Here is a 13,767-nt window from a genome sequence, read left to right on the forward strand (position 1 = left end):
GAAACAAGGAAAACAAATCACAGAAACTGAAACAAAGTTACCATGAGGCTATGTTGACAAAATTGGTATGCAGTTCAGGAAAGTTAAATTGATTCAGTAATCTGGAGTGCTGTTGTTCTCTTTTTGAAGAAAAATATGTTTTATCTTGTATTAATATTATTGATTCAGTAAGTAATGTGATATTCTATCCCATAAAACTATAAACTGTGATGGAAGTTTGCAATATGAAAGCTGATTCAGTTCAAATATGTATCCTAAGCTTGTTTAAGTAGATGAACAAATGAGAAATCTGTAACACGGGTGTAATATTTATAGTTTGTGTGCACAAGAGTCCTAGTGAGCATGCAGTGTTTGTTTGGACAAGTGCTACTAGATTTCAGAACTCACCCCTGGGTCAGCGTCAACACTTCACAACCGTGGATGGAAAAAGTTTTGGGAATTTTCTACCCAGGACTGCAAATCAGGTTTTCCAATATTTGCCTGAGAGTTGATAGAGGTAACCCAGTAAAACAAAGATGTCACTGTTGTCATGCTTTTCATGATTGTACTTGAAATATAATGGCAATAACTTCCCAACACCTCTGTCTGTTACTTTTTCTGCAAAGTAAGGGGCATCTGTTTTTTTCTCCAATCCATATGAAAATGAATAAGTAGTCCTAAACTCACAACTTAATAGGATCAGCAACAAAGTCTCACCGTCTTTTTGAATATAATTTTTTCCATTCTTATTTTCTCTAAGTGGTTTTGACAAGGTATAGAAGAGGAATACTGATATTAAAGATATCTTTAGTGAGTTGTGCATGGCAGTAATGGGGTTTTTTGATCTTTGTTTTATAGTTTTTAAATACAGAGATGAAAAGGAACTCTTAAGGACATTTAAATAATAGGAGAATTGTATGCCAGTCCTTTTGTTGGATTCAGGCCTGTGACTTCTCTTTCGGTATCTATATCCTTGATGTTTAAGACAAGATAACAGCAATCATGGGTAAAAGAATCATTTAGCTAGGAGATATGTGAACAATATTGGTAATAATTCAGAAAATAAAGGACTTTTAAAATCTGGAAATTGCCCATAAAGATATTTGACATTAGTTAAGAGAATGGTATCTGAGATGGTAGTGTAGGGAATAAACCAGAAGGAAATAGGAATATGGACTTGGTGATCTCAGTGGATGGTTTCCAGTTCTGCTTGGCTTTCATGTGCAAGACACAGGCCTCGGATTATTTCAGCAAGAAGTGGATGTGCACACCTATAAGGAACGACTAAGTTACTTAACTTTGGCTAAAATGTGGGGAAACTTGTCTCCAGTTTTGATTTCACCACAAACTTTCATTCTGGCTCTGATCAAGGCATCCAGAGCAGATTTCTGGAGATAAATGAACATAACAGACACCTAAGTTACATGATCAAAAAAACAAAATACAAAAATGGGCCATCAGAAAGATTTACTTTATTCTAATCCTACTTATTGTAATTATATTCAAACTATACTCAACATGAACTACACAATCCTTGATCTTGTAAATTCAGATTATTTCTAGAATTAGGTAAGGTCTGTCTTTGTTATGTAGAACCTGAATTTTACAACTGTTGATGCTCTGTGTCATGGTTTAACCCCAGCCAGCAACTAAGAACCTTTTTGCTGGCTAGGCATGAGAAGCTGAAAAATCCTTGACTTAGTCTAAACATTACTTAGCAACAACTGAAAACATCAGTGTGTTATCAACATTCTTCTCATACTAAATCCAAAACATAACACTATACCAGCTACTAGAAAGAAAATTAACTCTATCCCAGCCAAAACCAGGACACTCTGGGAAGTGCAGCTGTATAAAACCAAGAGAATGAGGTAAAACAGGGTATATCTGTGCTTTTGCTAGTGAAAAGTTTAGGAGGCTTGGGATGTATTCTGAGTGAACTCTGCAAATTGATTGATGATGTAAATTACTAAGTCACATGCTTAAAATCTACCAGAGAAAAAAACTTCTGCTTCTGTGGTGTTTTTTTAAAAAACTCTGAATATCTAGAGTGACATATTTAATTTCAGCATATTTTAGCTTCAGTAATTCTCTTTTCTAACGGACATGTTCTCCCCTCAGGATCACATTTTCCTTTTATTGCATATTCCCTCTTATTTTCTGTGGGAGAACAGAGTAGGAAAACACCTAATGATCTGTATAGAAAGATGCACTTTAATTTCAGTAGAGCCTGTAACAGCCTTTCTGAAAAGATTACTGCTTTTTCCAGAGTAATAGTGCAAATTGCAAGGCCCTGGAGAAACCACTGTCATCACACCTTGTAATTAACTGCAAGGGAAAATAATCAGATACAAACTTGTTTTGAGCTTCTCCGAAGGTTTTGCACCTCTCTGGGAATCCCAAAAATTGTGCTAGGCAAGGGATTTAGAACCATAGCTATGGTAACAAGGCTGCTGGCGTAACCCACTGTACTGCCTCTTCTAATTACTTTTGGTTTGCGTGGTACCACTACTGGATCATAAATCCTCTTCTAAGCAAGGTTTTCCCTGACTGACACTCCTTTAAACTTTCTCCAAAACTTCCTATGACAGAAACTTCCCAGTTTCCCTACCTGTATCTCACTACTTTTTCCATCAGAAAGTTGCTTTTTGCTTTTTTTTTTCCTGAAGTCAAATCTTTATTTTCTGCATTTTAAGCCCTCTGCTCTGTGTACTTTGAGACCAAGGCAGACTGTTCCCATCTTTTTGCATCAGGCTTTCACATACTTGATGACTTACATTCATTGTCATTTTTCTTAGGTAAAACAAGCCTGTTTGCTCAATCTGTACTCCAGATTTTTGGGGGGCTTATATAACTATGCTTTCTGTTATTGCACCCATTGAACTTGTATATGAATCATACACTTTCTGGGGATTTAGGTAGAAGAAACATCTTTGCAAAACTCTCAAGTCTTTAAATTATGACGGGAATCATCCCTTTATTCAATCACATCACGGATTTTGCTGGGGGAAACTGAATGTCCTTGGGACACTGTATTGTGCAGATCTGTTACAAACCAGTTAACAAGGACATTTCATGTAATCTAATTTTAATTTACAGAACCTTTTAAAACTGGATTTATTAAGGCCTAGGCATTATAATGCACGAGTGGAGTAGGGTGCATCCCTGCTTAAAGCGCAAGAGTCACTTCTTGCTAAAGCGAGTGCAACATTTGATCTCCCACTGTGAGGATTTGCTGTGGATGTCTGTTGTTTGGAAGTACAACCTGGATGTAACAAACTGAAAAGAGTTTCAGGAAAGAGTTAATTTCTTAATAGAAATCATGTTTCCCAACTCCATGCTAGAACGGATTAAGTAAGAACCCGCTAATTGGAGAAGGTGGGAGGGCCCTGGATTTGCAAGCAGAGCAGGTGATAATGTAACTGGTAGAGATTACAGACTGATTACGTGAAATTAGCAATTGACTGCCAGGTGTGCAAGATGCACAGCCGGGTGGGGCAAAGGGGTAGCTGGTGGGGAGTAAGCAGGGAAGAACTTTTAGGCGTGCTTTAAAGCACCGAGTCAGCATAGCTCTGGTTAGTACTTTGTTCAAGGCAGTTTGTGGGTGAGAGGGAAGGACAAACTAGTAGTGAAAGAAGGTGATTGTGTTTTTACACATTGCTTTTCAAGCAAGACTTCAAGCTGCTGTGTTACATTTGACCATTGCCTAATGTTGTGTGCCTCATTAATACTCAGCAGATGCCTGTATATCAGTATGAACAAGAATTCCACTTTGTGGTATTGGTGAAATATCCTTGAAAAAAACATAACAGTTGTTTTCTGCTGTATAAAGGTCAGGTTTCATTCCAATTTACACTGCCTTTTGAACAAATCCTTGGTATTAGCTACAGCTTTAGATGGTATGGGGATTGGTGGGAACACTTTGTTATTCTCAAGTACAGGCACTGAAGAGTAATTCAGTCATTACATATTTTAATACAAATCACAGCTTCCTGAGGAGCAACTATAAATAAGTCTCTGCTGCCGTATGCATAACAGGCAGATGAGTGTTGTGCTCTCACAGAGCAGCCCCATAATTGAGAACCAGATGCTCCTAAGTTCTAGCCCTGGTTCTGGTCTTCATGTGCGTGCTTGAGTGATTGCCTGCATCAGTGAGTTGTAATTAATTAGTTAGTGACTGGGAATGTGCAGAAGGTATAAAAGCACTGCAGAAAGCATTTAGGAGGTGTGTCGTTGCTCTGCTTCCTTCCCACCAGATGTAGGTGGTGTGACCTGTTGAAATGTATCTAGGTAAATATGTTTCACAAAATCAGGGGTGTTAATACTTGGATGTTTGTTCTATTTGCTTAAGTATGAATGTTACAGCTTTCAATATTATATTGTAATGAAATGATATCTTTTATTTATTTGGTAGGTAGGTAATGGCGATATGTTTAAAGCCTGAACATCAGCTTGGGATTTATGCTGATCTCAGCTATTAGTGTGGGTGCACTGATGGGGATATTTTATATTGCTGTAATCCTTATTAACAACATCAATGCTACCAGCTATAGATGATGATGGTATTGTAACAATAGAATGAAAATATAGTGCTTTCATAGTGGCACAAAGAAAAGGAAGCTATGCATATCTATGGGTTTTAAATGAATGACTGTTTTCTGGGAAAAGGACCGATATAATTGTATGCGCTTAACCACTGGTTATTTCTAGGGTATGTTGTAGACATATCATATACTTCTAGAGATGTTAGGAAAGGTAATTTCATCTTTTAACAGGGCTGTTTCTTGCAGTTCTAGCAGTTATCAATGCATTTAGTGAAATATGAATGCTGTAATTATGGTATATTTTAGGAAATATGAATTAATTTTAGTATTACAACATTAATATTTCTTGATAGGCTATTAATCACTTGACTACTGGGTGTTTAAAACACAGTTTTTTAAAACAGGAGATGTGGAAGGAATTGAATGTGGCTTCTGTCTTCCTTTGGGCAAACAGAGGACAGCATTCACCAAACCAAGAATAATGCAGGGACAGCTGGTGGCTGAGTATCCTAAATGTAAGTAACTCAATGGATAATGTACCTGCCTGACTACTGGATAACAGCTAAGTAACCTGCTGCCCAGCAAATGCCTGGGACTTAGTTACCCCACGTAACATCTGGTGTGAATTTTAGACGAGCACTATCTTGTGTGTTTAGGCTCAGCTACAAGAGCAATGAGCTTCGCTATGTGTGTTCAGAGCTTGCTAAGGGTTTCGGAGACAGGGCAAGTTGATAAAGAAATCTCAGTAGCTCTCCAGGTCTGCTGTAATGCAAACAGAAATGCATAGCCTGGGAATGGCATTCCCCCCCAGAAGTGGTGATTGGGTTATTGAGTTGCAGCTGCTAAAAGTGTTTCTGCCTCAAAAAGAAAGTTAGCTGCAGGTGTTGCCCATATCCCAGGCTTGTGGCGCAGGTGTGAGTGAAATGAAGCCTTTCTGTTCCAGTACAGCAGTGTTTCTGTCATGTTTCCCTGCTTTCCTAGTGGCATTTCCATTATGGATGTGTAACTATGATTGCTTGGTTTCAGTCTCTGAAGTTTAACTATTGACATTACTTGTGCCTCTGGGATATGAGTTGTGGAGCTAACAAGAAACCTAAAATTTTATCTTGGAATGTGAGAGAGGTCAGGGAGAGGAGGGCTGGGTGTAATGTGGCTTTGCTGGTGCCATGGAAGTAGCAAGAGAGAAGTCTTCCCTCTTCTTAGCAGCTGAGAATATTATATTAAACACTTCACTTATTTGGGAGAAAACTGTTGTTAAAGTTGTAATAATATGTCAAGTCATTGCTGTACTAGAAAAGTGATTTTTATTTCATTATTGTTGATACCAATTACAGTTCCCTTTAAAACTAGTCTAAACCTGGGCCATCAAGACTAATTAAACCATCTTTACTTATACAGCACAGTCTGCTGTCTTTGAAAACATGGGTACCATCTGCCTATCCACCAAGGCACAGGAGCAGCACTGTTTTTTTGGAAATACTGGGATTTTATTGTTTCCTCTTATTTTACCTTACAATAAAGTTGTTTGGTTTTTTGTTGGGTTTTTTTTGTTTGTTTGTTTGCTTGGGTTTTTGGGGGGGGTTTTTTTGGAAATAAGGCACTGGCTGTAGAAGTGGAACACCTTGGAACAAAGATTTCAGTTCCAGTTTGTGACTTTGTATCACTGTCTTCTCCCTCTTCCTTGGGGAGCATCCTAAAGCAATGCTTCAAGTTGTAAGATGACAATGTTTCCCAGAAAACCCACCCTGCTTTTCTGAGCTCTAGTTTCTGTGTGAAGAAGGCAGTTAAAACTCTATAACCTTGGGAAGATGTCACAACAAATGGGATCTTTGTGCCCATTCTTGACCTTTCTGCTGATTATTGTAAGTATAAATATGAATATAATGAAATATATTGCTGTACATTAAGATGTTAAGAGAATCCAGAAATCCATACGTCATGCTAAATCTTAATCATACAACCTTATATGGCTTGAAATTTATTAAGGAAACAAAATGGTATGTTCTTACTTTTCCTTTAGTTTTGCAGCGCATATGCTAAGTCTATGAAACAAAGTTCATGTATGGGGTTTTTTGATTTGTTCTTTGGGGTTGGAGGGGATGGGTAATATATGGGTCATCAGTTCCTGAGTGCACAGGAGTACTGGCATGTGAGATTATATTCAGAATTATTTTCTATTAAATGTTCTAAAATAATACTGCATTGTTATAAAACTTAAATCAAAAGACTGCAATGTTATCAAACTAAGTGTACCTAACGCTTACATAGTATACAATTTAAACGTATTGTGAGTCCAAAACCTGTGGATTCAGGAAAAAAAAGTAAGTTTACCATTTTCAGTCCTCTGCATCTCTAGTTTCTGTTCTGTGTGCGCAGTACTCTTATGAGGTTTTGATTTGTTTTGTTTTTTTCCTGTTGAGTCTTATCCAGAATGCTTGAATGTGTTAGAGATTCATGGAGTACAGACCTTTTCTTTCAAATGAGTTCTGTTTTGTGGGCTGGTGAATTCCTAGCAGAGCACATCTGCTTGATTAATTTGAAAATGAAACTTAGCTTCTTTTCTAAATCAAGTCAGTTTCATAAAAAGATATACACCACTGAGACTTATCTATAAGACCAGAACTCTGGATTTCTTTTTTTTTGTTTCAAGTTAAAACTCCACTCAATACTTTCTTGAATTTGTGAGGGGGACAAATTAGCATTTTATATTTGATTACATTTTTCTATTTGTGTCAGTTACTCTGAAATTATTTTTAACTAACCTTATCCTCATCAGTAATGTATGATTTTTTTTTTTTTTTTCCGTCTTTTTGGAGCTGACTACCATTCTGGTTAAATTCTTGTGATACTAGTCCTATGTCAATTAATCTTCATATTGTCTGTAAGGAAAAATATTTCTCTATAAATCTTGAATGCATCCCTACCTTAAAAATACAAAATGAGCTCTATTTGTGGATTAATTGGTACCCTTTTTCATACAAATGATAAAAGAAGCCTGAAGTGTATTAGTAATGTGATTGTAGTACTACTTCAAGCACAATTACCTTGTCTTAAACTGAAGATAAGTAGAATTGCAGAATTCTCTCTAGCAATAAAGTTCACTCCTTCATGAGGATTTAGGAAGAAATTGAAGGAATGTTTGTGAAAACATGTTCTTGTATGTTTTTGCATGCTTTTTTGCCTTGGGTGGAGCATGTGGAAATAACAGGTTGAAAAATTGAGTGAATTATTTTAGAAGTATTTTACTACAGCTTTGACTGCTCGTGGCTGTGGTAGTTTGGTCTCTGTTATGGACATGTTTACCATAGTTATCTCTGGCAGCCTGTTAACAAGTCAAGTCCAAATCTTGAGGCTTGAGACAAGAGGCATCAAATCTGGTTATCAGACTTTAATTGTGTATTAGTTTTTTCTGCTTGGCTTTATTCAAGATTGATGTCAATCAGCACAAACACCAAACTGCCTCTTGGAAGTCAATTTTTCGGAGATTTTGTACAAGATATTTTAACAAATGGCAAACAAAGGATTTACTAAAATGTAAGTTAGAAATGTCTACCAGAGTTGATGGGTGAAAACTCAAGCGTGGGACATTTATGTGAAGTTGAAGTTGTCACATGCTAAATAATGTATACTTAAACTTAGTGTTTGGGTCATTCTGCAAGATAACCAGCATGGGCCTGCTTGGGTTTCATGTTAGAATTTTGTTGTTTATATCAGCAAATAGAAATTCTAATGGAGCATAATGAGAAATTGATCCATAATAATACATGGAGTTCAAATACAGTTCAAAAATACTAGCAGAGCTACAAAAATGTGAAATAATCCTTTTGTGTAGGCATGGGTCTCTTGAACTAATCCAGGGAATCTCCCCAACAGTAGTCTTATCCAAGGGTTCAGTAGTCTTCTACCAGCTCTGTCATGCCATTTTTCTTTCCTAAATCAAACTCTGCAGGATCTGGTAGATATTGCCTATCTCAAGACAAAAAGCTGATGGTCAGCCATTATACAAGGTCCTGAGTCCTGCAATATGCAGGGCTCCGTGGGAGTGAGAATCTGGAATCTCCTGCCTCTGTCTGCTTTGCTGTGTGAGGTAACTGGCTCTCGGTCTACAGTAAACTAGAGGTTACTAGATCACACAGGTCAGGTTCTGATTTTGGACCTGGTTGATGTTTGCTGCTTTAAAAACCTGTCACAGCTGAGGTTGAGCGTTTGCGCCAGGGTCTACAACTGGAGGTGGCAAGAGGAAATTCTTCTCATGTAGCATTGGTATTTGGGGCTGTAAGCTGATCATTATGGAGATTTTTGCTAAAGAATGACTTCAAAGAGTTTGAGAAGTGTCTTCATTGCACGATCTGAATCATAATATATAGATAAAATCCAGTTTTACATTTTTTTAAACTGTAAGAGGAGATACCTGTCACTTGAATTGGAGAAGACTGTGTTCCTTCTGCCCTATTCTCATCAGTGCAGCTTTGAATGTCAACAGCCTGTTTTTTTGGCAGTGGTAAGATTTCTTGGGAGGAAGGTTTGGGGATCACTGAGGAAAAAACCTCTATTTGGCATCATTCATAAAGAAACACTGGGAGGCATTTGCACTGTATCAGGAATGCTCAGGTTCTGAGAGCAAAAATCTGCCTGTGCAGAGCTCATTGCAAAATCAGGGTTAGGTGCAGAACCCGAATACTGAAGGACTTTTCTCCCCAAACTTCTGCCATCTTCCCTGTCTACTGTGGGTACAGCCTTTGGAGCTGACAGGAATCTGACTACTTGAAGAAATGCTAATAACTCTGGAAAATGTTATGCATAAAAGCAATAGGGACCACTGGGTGTGAGAAAGGTGGCTTTTGAAATGCACTGAGTGAAAAACAGTGAAGGCATATGAGGAAAGAGAGAGGAGTCAGAACATCTGTGAGTCTGCTGATGACAAGTGTGTAAATTCCTTTTGAGTCTCTTGAATCCCTGTACCAGAAGAAAGCTTCTGAAGCTTTTTTTTAGGGGGGAAGGGAAAGCTCTTTGGACCTGGTACCCTATCTAATTACCCATTGGAATCCTAGAATAGCTAAGAGGAAGGAAAGGACTTGACATGTAATGAAGCTAAAATTTAAATGTGCTTAGATCAGAGATACAATTATCTACCCAACAGTTTGAAAAAGTTCCAGGGGCCTGATCCAAAATCCATTAAGTTTAAAAGAAGTCTTTAATGGACTCTGGATTATTCCTTAAAAGAGGAGACCTACCTTAGTCTGCCCATTCCCTCTTTCTCTCCATTTTCTGATTTGGAAAACTTAACACCTTACTTTGCCCCTGCCATTTGAAGTAAGAGTTAATTGCTTTATAATAAAAACACTGGAGAGGACCATAAAGGTCTAGGTGAATTAAGAGGTGTTGTATTCATAAAGTTATTTCCAGTAGCCAGCACTTGGGTGGTTGTCCTCTGGTTTGTAAAAGTAAGTTTCTGCCTAGTGCCACCATGTTCTCAGACTTCTAGATAGAAGACTGGGCAGTAAATTAAGGTATTTGTTGTTTTTACATCTATTTGCTGTCTCTGTAGAGATGGTTTTCTCTTTGTGCTGTGGTTTCAGCCCAGCTGGTAACAAAGGATCACGCAGCTGCTCGCTCACTTCTCCCTGCCCTACTCTGGTGGGATGGGGAGGAGAATCGGAAAGAGAAAAGAAGGAAGAAAAAAAAAAAAGAAACAAAAAAACAACCAAAAAAAACCCCCAAACCCGGAACCTCATGGGTTGAGATAAGGACAATTTACTGGGACAACACAAAAAGGGAAGTTACAACAACAACAATAGTACTAATAAAAGAATGTACAAAACGAGTGATGCACAGTACAACTGCTCACCACCCAGAACCTGACGCTCCACCACTTCCCCCACCAAAAGCAAAGCAATCCCCCCCAGCCCACTCTCCATTTATTTATTTTTTTTTTTTTCCTGCAGTCAACCATTGCCAACCACTTTTGGCTATGACATCATGATTTCAGTCTGGCATATCATTTTTTTGTTAAGAAAACTTTTTATGGCTTTGGAATTATTTTATCTCTTGATAAATAAGAACATTGTTTGAGGACAAATAAATCTGTCTTTGTATTCCTCCTGTGTTTGAACGGAAGGCTGTGAAGAAACACTGATTTACAGGCTGAGAGACTGGGAGTGTTTCTACTGTATATGATATAATTGAACAGGAGGTGTACTCCCATCTTCTCAAATATTAAAGACGGATTCATTTTCAAAGTGTCGCCTTCTCTGTCTTCATTGCAGATGGTACCCTTTGTCTGTTATTGTATGACTTGTTGATTCTCCTCCCACTTGATGTTAAAAATCTTTCTATACTGAGCTGGTTTGCATGGGAACCCTGCCAAAGTCAGCATAAACAACAGCACTGCATGCTCAAGAAGGTTTGCTCCATCTTTAAGAGGTAGACACTGTAATTCTGAGGAGTAGAATGAATATTCCATGTTTAGGTGACTTTTTTTTTTTTTTTTTGCAGGATCCAAATGCAGGAAGGTCAGATAGAAGAATCATAATTGTTATAGCACAGTTCCATGTATTTCTAGAAAGACATGTCTTACTATTATGGCCTCTATTCTTCAACCTTGTGGTTTTTTGTGTTTGGGGGGGGGGTTGTTTGGTGGGTTTTTTTTTTAATTAGGTTATAGGATTGGAGGCAAAAAAAATATTCTGAATGATTTTGTTGTTAGTGGTAACAATGAGACAGTGCTATTGGTGAATAGTGGTACCTCTCTGGAGCTTCCTGTTATTAATATACATATCTGTTCTCTCCTATTCTGGAAGATTCTGCTTGTGGAGACACTGAGACATGTAAGATTTGTTTGTGTTTGTTTTGTTTGCTTTCATAAAGCAGTTTGGAGTTGTAAACCCAAGTGTAATCAATGTTGCATGACTTCTTGAATGGCATAATTACATTCAGATGCCAAATGTGAAGTGCTTTGACAGTCTCACAACAACGTTTATTCAAAGCTTTGAGGAAATGAAAAATCAGCTATTGTCTTTTGGTGAGAATAATAACGTTTGAGACTTCATCACGCTTATCCACCAAATGCTATGTGGAATGCTGTTTATATGCAATAGGCTGTTTACGGTGAGCCTTTAAAAATAGTAGCTCATGAGACCATTCCCTTATGCACACTTCTATACCTGGAGAGCTTGCCAGACACCATCAGTAAAATGGACCATAAAAGCAATCAGAAACCTACATTCTTAGTGGAATTTATCTGATAAATACCTTGCTAAATCCTAAGTGTTTCATTCATCTTTTTAAAGTGTGATACATGGATCTGCTTAGCCTCCCCAGCAGCATACTCTCTAGAGGTTAAAATATATAAGGCAAGATACAACCATTCAGTTTAACAGACTTCTCTCGGACAGAATGAGACCTGCAGAATCATTAATTAAACATGATCTTATGGGGGAAGGTCTCATGATGAAGATGTATTTGTGACTCTCTTGCTCAGTGTTGGTAAACTGTATTTCAGGTATAGTTTTTCATGTTTTTTTCACGTTTGACCATTTTCAGTGTCAGGTAAAAACTTATCAGCAAAAGACCCCATGTATCTAGAAAACAGAATTTTTAGTAGACATGTAATCAATCCCTTTCACCTGCTTCTGCCATCCGTAACATGCGGTAACGGAAAGATAACAGATGCATAATCTTATTGTGTTGTGTCATGGTTTAACCCCAGCTGGCAACTAAGCACCACACAGCCACTCGCTTGCTCCCACCCAGGGGATGTGGCAGAGAATTGGAAGAGTAAAAGACAGAAAATTAGTGGGCTGAGATAAAGACAGTTTAATAGGTAAAGCAAAAGCTGCACATGCAAGCAAAGCAAGGAATTCTTTCACCACTTCCCATCAGCAGGCACATGTTCAGCCGTCTCCAGGAAAGCAGGGCTCCATCATGTGTAACAGTTACTTGGGAAAACAAATACCATAACTCCAATGTTCCCCCTTCCTTCTTCTTCCCCCAGCTTTATATGCTGAGCATGACATCATATGGTCTGGACTATCCCTTGGGTCAGTTGGGTTCAGCTGTCCCAGCTGTGTCCCCTCCCAACTCCTTGTGCCCCCCCCAGCCTGCCTGCTGGTGGGGTGGGGTGAGAAGCAGAAAAGGCCTTGGCTCTGTGTGAGCACTGCTCAGCAACAGCTAAAACATCCCTGTCTTATCAACACTGTTTCCAGCGCAAATCCAAAGCATAGCCCTATAGTAGCTACTCTAAAGAAAATTAACTCTATCCCAGTCAAAACCAGCACAGTTGTCATAGGACTAGAAGCCAGGAACTATTTTGCCATCAAAGCTCTGTGGAGGATGGAAATTGTTTAAGATAAAATTTCTGTTTAATCACACTATTGTGTGATTTCAAATTTAATTTTCATCCCACTTCAGAAGAAAATCACAACAATTCTAAGTTCTTCTCAAAGGCATTCCAAGAAAATTTTGTTTAGCAAAACAATATTTCAGTCAAAATCAAAATATTTCTGTCAAGTGCAAAATGAATCCCAGTGTTTTACTCAAGTATCCAAATGTACCATGTTGGTGGTTTTTTTTCTGATGAAAAGAAACTGCATTTCTGTGAAGTATATTTGCAGTCAGAAGAGGTTTCATCTTCCTTTTTTCCTCACCTTCTATGCTTATATCCTTGTTTGTTTCTTATATAGATGTCCACCTTCTGTTTCTTCATAATTTCAAACACTTCTGCCATTTCTTTGATGTGGGGTTTTTTCCCATCTAAGATATTTCTCACAAACTTAATTAAGCAGACCTCTATCTCCAGACTGAATGAATGGGACATACCAGAAGCATAATAAAATAGAGGCACAGAGTTCTTGGCTGATCTTGAAAGCAGAAGAGCAGCCATGTACTCTGTGGATCTGAACAGCAGGGTAAATTTTCAGTTCTACCTCTATCTGGTTTTAATTAATATATTCCAATGTAAGTGGTAAGCTGAAGGCTTCCTTTTGCTTCTGTTCAAGACCAGTAGTAACTAGGAAAACACCCAGAACAAAGTGAGTAACTTTATAAATGCTCTTTCTACACAACTCGGTGGATGCTGAAGCCCTTAAAACTTGGGAAACACAAAGGTACCATCCATTAATCAATATAGTTCTGAGAGTTTGCCTTTACAAGGTGAGCAGAGGGTGGTATATTTTTGCGGTGGATTAACCCTGGCTGGATGCCAGGTGCCCACCAAAGCTGTTCTGTCACCACCACCCCTCCCCCC

The sequence above is a fragment of the Haliaeetus leucocephalus genome, unplaced genomic scaffold, assembly GCF_000737465.1.
Source record: "Haliaeetus leucocephalus isolate CR32 unplaced genomic scaffold, Haliaeetus_leucocephalus-4.0 Scaffold240, whole genome shotgun sequence".
Lineage (NCBI taxonomy): Eukaryota > Metazoa > Chordata > Aves > Accipitriformes > Accipitridae > Haliaeetus > Haliaeetus leucocephalus.